The sequence below is a fragment of the Eulemur rufifrons genome, chromosome 16 (assembly GCF_041146395.1).
Source record: "Eulemur rufifrons isolate Redbay chromosome 16, OSU_ERuf_1, whole genome shotgun sequence".
Taxonomy (NCBI): domain Eukaryota; kingdom Metazoa; phylum Chordata; class Mammalia; order Primates; family Lemuridae; genus Eulemur; species Eulemur rufifrons.
This window is the reverse complement of record NC_090998.1, coordinates 41948557-41958755: the sequence shown is the minus strand read 5'-3', so window position 1 is coordinate 41958755 and position 10199 is coordinate 41948557. Positions and strand designations below refer to the sequence as shown.

Here is a 10199-nt window from a genome sequence, read left to right as displayed (position 1 = left end):
GATCAGTGTGGAAATAAATGAAATAGAAAATGAAAAAATAATAGAGAAAATCAATGAAACCAAAAGTTGATTCTTTGAAAAGATCAACAAAATTGAGAAAACTTTAGCTAGACTGACCAAGATAAAAAGATCACTCAAATTACTAAAATCAGGAATAAAAGAAAGAACTATATTTTTGTGATACTGTCAGCATCACAGAAATAAAAAGGATGATGTCAAACCGAAGAGACTTGAAAAAAATAAAAAGAAAGAAAAAGACTTATAAAGGTATATTATGAACAATTGTATGCTAACAAATTAGATAACCTAGATGAAATGTAAAAATTCATAGATATGTTATAGAAACTGATTCAAGGAGAGAACAGAGATTCCACAGGTCATATTTTAAGTCAATTCTCCTTATAATTGGTTACATTTTTTAAAGTTTTTAATTTAATTGTAGTGAAAATATATAAAATTTACCATCTTAATCATATGGCACATTTTTGAATACAACTTTTGCATTTGATGTTTCCCCCAAAATTTTCCCAAGGCTATTTTCTCATAACTCAACTCTTGATTTAAATGTTACTTCCTCAAAGAGGCCCTCTCTGAACACTAGGAGTAAAATTTCTTTCCCACTTCTAGTCACTTTGTGTCTCATTACCCTGAAGCACTCTGCACTATTTGAAACATTTGTGTTTATTGGCTTATTAACTGTCTCCCTTTCCCTCCCCACTAAAATATAAATTCTGCCAGGTCAGGGACCTGATCTGTGTGCTTTTCTCCCCACGCCTAGAACAGTGCTTTGCACATAGTTTGTCCTGTTAGGTTTTGTGAAAATACTTGCTAAGCAATAAATACAGTGATTTCTAAAAATCCCCAAGCAGTTTCATATATCTCATTTGATCATTACAACTCTTTAAGTAATATGGAATTGCTAGCCCAATTGCACAGAGATTCAGAGAAACTTCTGACCCAAGACCACAGGGCCAGTAAAATGGTAGTGTTTGGATTGCTGTGTAGGTGGATTGCTTTGTTCTATACCTTGACTCCAGTTCAAGGGCTAAGGGTATTTTAAATTACTTTGCCATTAAGGAAGTGTTGACTTTGAAGGATAGTAAAAACAACCTGCATTTTTTTTTTCTTTAAAGAGAAAGGGTCTTGGATGGGCTAGGTGGCTCAACACCTGTAGTCCTATCACTTTAGGAGGCTGAGGCAGGAGGATTGCTTGAGGCCAGGAGTTCAAGATCAGCTCGAGCAAGAGCGAGACACCCCCACTTACCCTCTCAACCAAAAAGAAAAAAAAAAGAAGAAGAAAGAAAGAAAGAAAAAACAATCAGCCAGGCATGGTGGCGCACACCTGTAGTCCCAGCTACTCGGGAGGCTGAGGCAGGAGAACTGCTTGAGCCCAGGAGTTTGAGGTTGCAGTAAGCTGCGATACCACTGAGCTCCAGCCTGGGCGACAGAGCCAGACCCTGTCTCAAAAAAAAAAAAAAGAAAGAAAGAAAGAAAAGAAAAAGATGCGGTCTCGGTCTGTCACTCAGGCTGGAGTGCAATGGTGCGATCATAGTTCACTGAAGCCTCAAACCCCTGGGCTCAAGCCATCCTCTTGCTTCAGCCTCCACTGTAGCTGGGACTACAGGCGCGGGCCACCATGCCCTGCTAACTAAAAAAAAAAAAATTTTTTTTAACGTAGCTCATTGTAACCTGGAAATCCTGGGCTCAAGCATCCTCCCACCTCAGCATTCCTAGTAGCTAGAACAGGCGCGCGCCACCACGCCCCGCTAATTTTTTTATTTTTTTGTAGAGACGGAGTCTGGCTTGTTGCCCAGGCGGGTCAGGAACTCCTGGGCTCAAGCGATCCTCCTGCTTACAGGCGTAAACCACCTTGTCCTGTTTTTAAAGTGCGCTCCTTTGAGTAAATAATCTCTTGCCTATATTTGCTTCACCTTTTGGATCTCCACTACTATTGGCATCTGTAAATGTTCCTTCTCCTCCTTTTTCCTTTCTTTTTGCCCCTAGACTCGTCAGCCGAACACGTGTGACCTGTGTGTACAGTACTCACTCAGCCTCCCTCCTCAACCCTGCCCACAGTAAGCCCGGCCCACTCTTTTCCCGGAGCCCCGCCCCTCGGCCGCTTTCCATAGCAGCCCCTACGGATCTCGCCCTTCCCCCCTCGGCTTCTCGCGAGAGGTGAGCGCGCCTGGCCGGACGGGAGGAAAGTATCTGCTCCGCTGAGGGGGGAAAGAAGGAGCTGGAGACAGATTGTGGGACCCAGCGCGGGCGGGCGGGAGGTGACGGAGCTACCAGCGGGTGAGTCCTGTTAACATTAGTTAGTCCATGATCTGACGGGAGTCTCCCCTTCAACTCTGGCCAGTCCCAGCGACCCAGGCTGGGATCTCCCCTCCCAGTCTGTGTTGGACGGGGGCGCTGAGGCGGTGGCCGGGCCCTGTCTGAGGAAGAGGGTGGGGTAGAGACTAAAGCCGACCAATAGGAGAGAAGGAAGCCTCGATTGGCGGCTATGAGCGCTAATAGGAGATCGCCTTTACCTCGCGGAGTGCCGTCCCTCTTCTCTCCTTCCTCCCTCCTCCTTCCTTTGGGGGAGAAGGCGGGGCCAGAGGCCTGAAGTGTGGGGAGAACTTGGGGTAAGTAGCCCCGGGGGGCACAGGGCGTGGCAAGGAGAGGGGAATTGAATCCTGAGAGAAGGGTGCTCTAGTGGAGCCTAATGGAACGATCATGGAATGGGGTAGAATGGGAGAAAAAGGAGGGGTATTAAACTGGGTTGAAGACCCAGGGCTTGGCACTGGAAAAGGCACGGGTAGGCAGGAGGTAGGAATGAGTAGACGAGAACAAGGTTCTTGATCAGGTGACCCAACATGCATTGGGTTTGGCTGGAAAGATAGGTAAGAGTAGATCATTGGAAATGAGGGCCATGGCATTTCGATTGAATTAATAAAAAGAATATCAGAGACATGGTATCAGGGAGAAAGTATGGATTTGGAGAAAATTAAGTCAATGAGTGTAGGAAGACAATATGGATGGGCTGAGTCACCAGGAGGCATGGCTTTGGGAAGGGTATGAGAGTTGAGAGGAGCAAGGGAAGTGTTTGGAAGGGAGATGGTTGATATACACAGGTCTTTAGCCTAGGTGTCAGAAGGAGGCTGGGGCAGTGATTTAGGGCTTCTGGTGGATATGACACCCAGACTGGTGACCAGCTTGCAAGAATGCTGGGATGAGCATAGAAAAATTGGATACTTTAATCACTTCTCTGATTTTCTTTCTCCGTCTCTTCCCTTTCCCAAACTTTCTCTTCCAAAACACAGGGATATGGCCTTGGGACTTAAGCAGTCCAAGTTGGAGCCCCATAGGGACTTATATGTTGTTCTGAATTGCTTGTTAAGTTCTCTGACTGGGGTGTTTACTACCCAGGGCACCTCCTACCCAGATTCCCGTGTTGCTACTTTCCTAACTTTAAAAGTTTGTTTTCAACTTAACAGAGTATTTTAGTCTCTCTGAGGGTCATGTCATACTAAGTGTAGGTTTGTGGGGGTTGTGCAGAGTTTTTTTAGTAAGCTCACGATTCCTATGTTTAAAAATATTGCAGTAGTGTAGTTCTTGTAGAGACATCAGTCTTCATAAGATTTCTAAGCACAAATATACTAAAATGAAGTTTGTTTTGTTAAATATGTCTTCCCCACTCATTCTTTTTTTTTTTTCTGATCTTTACCGTAACTGTATATCCCCACTCATTCTTGAAGAGTTGTTAATTGGATGGTTGCAGTTAGTTTTAGTTAGCTTATATATTTTTAAATGGTGTAAATAAAATACATACATTTCAGGAAAGTGAAAAAATTTCAGTTTCTTCCTTTGCGTTCAGACACAGAAACTAAAGATATGTCATAATATCTTAGGCCAAGGGTTGGGGAAATCAAACACAATTTGTACTTAAACATGGAGGATACAAGGTAAGTGGAGGCTATTGCGAAATATAACATGTCTGTAAGAAAAGAAGCTAAAGAAAAGTTTGGCAGCTCTACTAGGTAGTCTTACCAGTTTGTTCTTAATTCTGTACAGAAAAGGGAGAGGCATTTGCCCTTTGTTTAATAGTTGTGTATCATTTAATAATGAATTGGAGTAATACAGCCAATTAATTAACTTCTTTGCTATTGCGTAGATTTTTCTTTTACATTCCTTCTCTTCTCTTTTTACTTTTGAGAAGTGAAATATGTCTGAAATACCAGTAAAGCTATTATATGAAGAGAAACCAGGGCATGTAGTTTAGTATCAACCTTTGGTTTTCAACAGCCGGTTGAAGCTTTTCTTCCTGGCCAGGAAGTTGCCCCTACAGCACACTGAGACCGATTAATTACTGACCCTTTAGCATTAACTACTGAGCTGAGTTCCAGTATTTCGCATTAAGAGCATTGCTATTGGACACTCAGAACATTTTCACAGTTTGCCTGACAGCAACACAAAAAAATATCCAATGAGAGAGCAAAGTCCCTTGTTTTGGTCTTGTGTCTTAGAATTTGTGATGGCTTTGACTTGGGCAGTATTAAATGCAAGATTTTTTTTCTCACTAGTTTTACCATCTAGCAGAAAGCTAGAGAGTGATAACTCTGCTCATCTTTCAGCTTTTGGATCAAAGTTTACATACACCCTGTGGTAGCCTCATTGTTGTAACTTTTAAACACCTTTGTTTACCATGGCTTTAAGATGTTAATAGCTCCCTATACTGTATCTGGTTCTCTTTTCTCTCCTCACTTCCAAACCAAAATGAGAATTGTTTTTTCAACCAACTTTTAAGCTGCTACTTTGCCTTGAGTAAAGTCTCTGGCTGTGCCTGAACACAGCTGCTCTGAAGTTGTCAGAAGTTATTGTTTTGTGCATGTCAAGACTGAGTTTTTCCTGGGCTGCAGTGGGAGGTAGTCAGTGTTACAGCAGCCTCCTATGCACGTCTGAAGAGGAGGAGCCTTCTCTTTGCAAGGAAGTTTTAGATGGAACAAATAGCACTGCCATGTAAATGTCTAATAATGACAGCTCTCTTCTTGAGACTAGTTGGCAGGATGGCATATAATTGTCCCTTATCCTTTGATAAAGATACTAAAGTTAAGGTACAGATGTTTCCTTGAGAAAAACAAATACAGCATTCATTAAAAAAGAAAAAGTATTAGTTTCTTTTGTTGTTGGTTTCTCTGAAAATAGTTCTATGATTTTGTAGTTCATGAAAAAGTCTTCTCTTTAAAAACATGTCAAAGAGAACAGTTTTGTTTTTGTTTTTTTTTGTTTGTTTGTTTGTTTTGAGACATAGTCTCACCCTGTTGCCTGGGCTAGAGTGCCATGGCATCAGCCTAGCTCACAGCAACCTCAAACTCCTGGGCTCAAGCAATCCTTCTGCCTCAGCCTCCTGAGTAGCTGGGACTACAGGCATGCGCCACCATGCCCGGCTAATTTTATATATATATATATTTTTTTTTTTTTAGTTGTCCATATAATTTCTTTGTATTTTTAGTAGAGACGGAGTCTCGCTCTTGCTCAGGCTGGTCTCGAACTCTTGAGCTCAAACAATCCTCCCACCTCAGCCTCCCAGAGTGCTGGGATTACAGGCATGAGCCACCACGCCTGGCCTTGTTTTTTTGTTTTTATTTTTTTTTTTGAGACAGAGTCTCACTGTGTTGCAACCTCAAACTCCTGGGCTCAAGCAATCCTCCTACCTCAGCCTCCCAGAGTGCTAGGATTACAGGCATGAGCCACCACCCCTGGCCAAAGAGAACAGTTTTTAAGCTTCTCTAACGTTTATTTATTTTTAAATATTGCCTTCCCCTAAGAGGCTTTTTTCGGATCAAGTATATTCATGATATGTGAAAACACATCATATTTGGAATCCCTCATCAGTGGTCTTTTAACTTCTGAATGCTCTAAGGAAGAAGTCCCCAATTCACAGACACCCTGTTCCATTATTGCAGCTCTTCTTTTAGAACATTCTTTACGTTGTGCTCAAGCTCTTTAGTTCCATCATCTTAAGCCACAATAAATAAACCTCATTCCTTGTCAACATGGTAGACTTCAAATATTTGATGACACTTATGCTCCATTAAGTCATCTCTTTTTGGGGTAAATATCCCAAGTTTTTTCAGCTATTCCTTAAATGACTTTTGTGTTTATGTGTGTGCGTGAGACAGAGTCTTGTTTTATTGCCCCAGCTAGAATGCAGTGGCATCATCATAGCTCACTGCAACCTCAAACTCCTAGGCTCAAGCGATTCTCCTGCTTCAGCCTCCTGAAGCACTACAGGCACGTGCCACTACACCCAGCTAATTTTTCTATTTTTTTGTAGAGATAGGGCCTCGCTCTTGCTTAGGATGGTCTCAAACGCTGGGCCTCGCGCGATCCTCCCACCTCGGCCTCCCAGAGTGCTGGGATTTTAGGCATGAGCCACTGTACCCGGCCAAATGACACTTGTAATAAAGCTCAGGCTCTTCATCAACTTAGCTGCCTGAGTGTTTAGGGTTCCTTATCTAGATCCAAATATAACATCTCAGATATAATCTAGTCAATATAAGGTATAGGGGGGAGCACAGCTTCTATTTTACTGCACTCTATGGCTCTCTATTCTTAAAGCCTAACTAAAATCACATTAATTTGTGTAGGTGATTTTTTTGAACATAATTGAGGACTTTACATTTATCCCTGTAATTATCATCTTGTTAGTTTGGTTTATTACTTTAGCTTGATAATTTTTTTTTTTTTTTTTTAGACAGAGTCTCACTCTTTTGCCCAGGCTAGAGTGCTGTGGTGTCAGCCAGCCTAGCTCATAGCAACCTCAAACTCCTGAGCTCAAGCAATCATAATCATACTGCCTCAGCTTCCCGAGTAGCTGGAACTACAGGCATGCACCACCATGCCTGGCTAATTTTTTCTATATATTTTTAGTTGTCCAGCTAATTTCTTTCTATTTTTTTTAGTAGAGATGGGGTCTCACTCTTGCTCAGGCTGGTCTCGAACTCCTGAGCTCAAATGATCCGCCTGCCTCAGCGTCCCAGAGTGCTAGGATTACAGGTGTGAGCCACCACGCCTGGCTAGCTTGATAATGTTATTTAGCCTCTTGATCATTCTTCATATCTTTGTATTATTGATAAATTTGATACATGTGATGCCTGTATTTTCATTTTAGATCACTGGTAAAAATGTATGAGGGTGGAGGCATGCTATACAACATTAGTAGATTATCACTATGTTAACATTAATCCATTCATCAACCTTTTAGATAAAATTTAGTTATGAATCCCACCTGCTGTTTTATCTTATCTAACCTTAGAGGTATCCTGTTGAAATCCAAATACAGTATATTCTGTCTCTGACATCCCTGAGCTCCTAGGCTAGTGACTGTGTCACAAAAGAAAATGAAGTTAGATATTTGTTGCTGCTTACCTATCTTGACCTCTTTTTTTTTTTTTTTTTTTTTTTGAGACAGAGTCTCTCTCTGTTGCCCAGGCTAGAGTGAGTGCCGTGGCGTCAGCCCAGCTCACAGCAACCTCAAACTCCTGAGCTCAAGGGATCCTCCTGTCTCAGCCTCCCGAGTAGCTGGGATTACAGGCATGCACCACCATGCCCAGCTAATTTTTTCTATGTATATTTTTTAGCTGTCCATATAATTTCTTTCTATTTTTTTAGTAGAGATGGGGTCTCGCTCTTGCTCAGGCTGGTCTCGAACTCCTGAGCTCAAACGATCCGCCCACCTCAGCCTCCCAGAGTCCTAGGATTACAGGCGTGAGCCACCGCGCCCGGCCACTGCTTACCTATCTTATGCTAGTGTTCATATCACTGCATAATTTGCTAATTGTTCATAAATGATCTATTTAATAATTCATTTTAAAATATTTTGGGGAAATATCTATTTCACCAGACAACAGGTTCCATACTCTACCTCCTCTCCCCAACAGTTTTTAAAATTATTATTTTTCCACCATTTCTAAGACTTCTAGTTCTGCTTTCTTTTCTTTCTTTCTGCTTTTTAAAAAATAATTATAGAACAATTGACCATGTTTCCTCATAGTTACGTGGTTTTTTGTTTTGTTTTTTAAATTTTTTGTAGAGACTTAGTCTTGCTATGTTGCCCAGGCTGGTCTTGAATTCCTGGCCTCAAGCGATCCTCCTGCCTCAGCCAGGATTATAGGTGTGAGCCACCGCACCCATATCATAGTTGCATGTTTTTTGACGTTAGATGAAATTCTGTTTTGAAAACTCATTTAGGAAGAAACTTCATTTCTTGAACATTTTAAGTTAGAAATTAAATAATTAAACTTCTGCCTATAGAACAGGTGTATGATAGAGTCCCCATAATATTGACATCTCCAATTTAGACCTAACTTTTCATTTTGTATTTGGAATAAAAACCTACACCAGCTATAAATACACACACACACACACACACACACACACAGTTGTCGTTTATAATTGTTGTTTATTGGTGTGCTGGTCTAAGTTTGTTAGGCTATGTGCTGTAGGTGAATGGTGCTACAAACCAGATGGAACATCAGAAGACATCTCTAGGGACTAAAGACTTTATACTGGCAGCCAACAACTTTCCTGTGTGTTAATTTTAGATCTGACAGTTGAATTTATGTTTGAGCAATTTTAGCTGATAAATCCATTTTTAAAGTACCTTCCTCTTTTGGGGTTTTAATTTTTACTTTCATTTTTTCAAAATTTGCAAATTGTGAATGGAAATGTTTGTGCAAATTAAAGTAGCACACTACTAGGCAGTGGCAGGATGTGGTGTCCTTAGATACTTTCTCATTCATCTGATACCGTTAGTTATGAGTTCTCCTAGAAAGGGGAATGATGGACTTGACCCCTCAAGGTCCTTTCTAGTCCAAACTTTCATAAATAGAAGCTCAGTTCAAGGAACTTACTATTGAAGAATCAGGAAGAAAAATAGACTATAAAGAAAATGAAATTGAAATGGTTCTATTGACCTAGTGGGAATGGATAAACAAAAAGTAAGGAACATAAGTGATGAGAAATAATAACTCCTTTGAGCTAAAAGCAAAACAAAAATCAACAACAACAAATATTTTGCATTGGGGTCATTTCATGTCTTAAAAATATTTTATCATGACATTTTCTCTTCAACATTTCCCTGGTGGACACTTTGTGTTGAGATAATGTTGTTTTTTTTCCTGTTAAATCATAGTATTCTCATCTGTCCTTTGTTTAGAAACTTTACTTACTTATTTTTGGTTTTCCGAACAATACTGCAATACTGACTGCCTGTATATAATGAAGCCAAATTCAGTTAACTTTTGAAAGTAAATATTTGCTGTATAGCTTTCTTGGAGATGAAATATGAGTGTTATAATTCAGGAAAGGTTGTATCAAAAGATAAACTTGTTATCTAGTTTTTGAAACTTTGTAGGTGGACATTTAGGAAAGGTTCCCAACCAAAGGAAAGGTGAGTAGTATCTATAGTAGTCTTATACATAAACTGTCAGAACAAAACTCATTACAAACTTATGACTTCACTTCGTTAACTTTTTCTCATGTTTCGGTAATTTTAATCCTAAATGTTCTCATAGATTTGAAATCAGACTGTGCAAAAAGGTTCTCTTTTCAGTTCAATACTGCATTTCTCCTTATAATAAGTATCAGTTTATGAAAGTCTAATGGGAGTCAAGATTTAGCTTAAACAGTTGTTTCATGAGCTTGTGGCTTGGGCCTCTATGGTAACTGTTCTGCCACAGCCCCACCTTCTCACAAAACCCACTGGCTCTCTTTTAGTGGAATTGCTTAGTATTATCTCCTGTTCTGGTAGAGTGCTTCTTTCTGAGATAGTGGACAGGGAAGGTGTATATGCTAAACTGGTCAAATTTTATTTGGGGCTTAAAACTTACCATGCAGTAGAAAATAAATACACTTTTTCAGATTAAAAAATAGGATACAGGCCAGGCGCTGTGGCTGATGCCTGTAATCCTAGCACTCTCGGAGGCCAAGGCCGGAGGATTGCTTGAGGTCAGGATTTTGAGAACAGCCTGAGCAAGAGCAATACCCTGTCTCTATAAATTATAAAATAGAAAAATTACCTGGGAGTGGTGGTGCATGCTTGTAGTCCCAGCTCCTTAGGAGGCTGAGGCAGGAGGATCACTTGAGCCCAGGAATTTGAGATTGCTTTGAGCTATGATAATGCCATTGCACTCTAGCTGGGACAGAGCCAGACT

The 10199-nt window shown here is 40.7% G+C and overlaps 1 protein-coding gene across 4 annotated transcripts in view; it reads left to right on the top strand.

Moving 5' to 3' along the window:
- The first annotated feature begins 2191 nt into the window (after window positions 1-2191).
- ATF7 (activating transcription factor 7) overlaps window positions 2192-10199 on the top strand; it is a 92989-nt gene continuing 84981 nt past the window's right edge. For 2 of the 4 annotated variants that reach the window (XM_069491695.1, XM_069491694.1), the window contains exon 1: window positions 2192-2295. The gene's annotated coding sequence lies outside the window, so the exon portion shown is untranslated. The remainder of the gene's footprint in view (window positions 2296-10199) is intronic. The other 2 variants (XM_069491697.1, XM_069491696.1) reach the window with 1 other exon arrangement.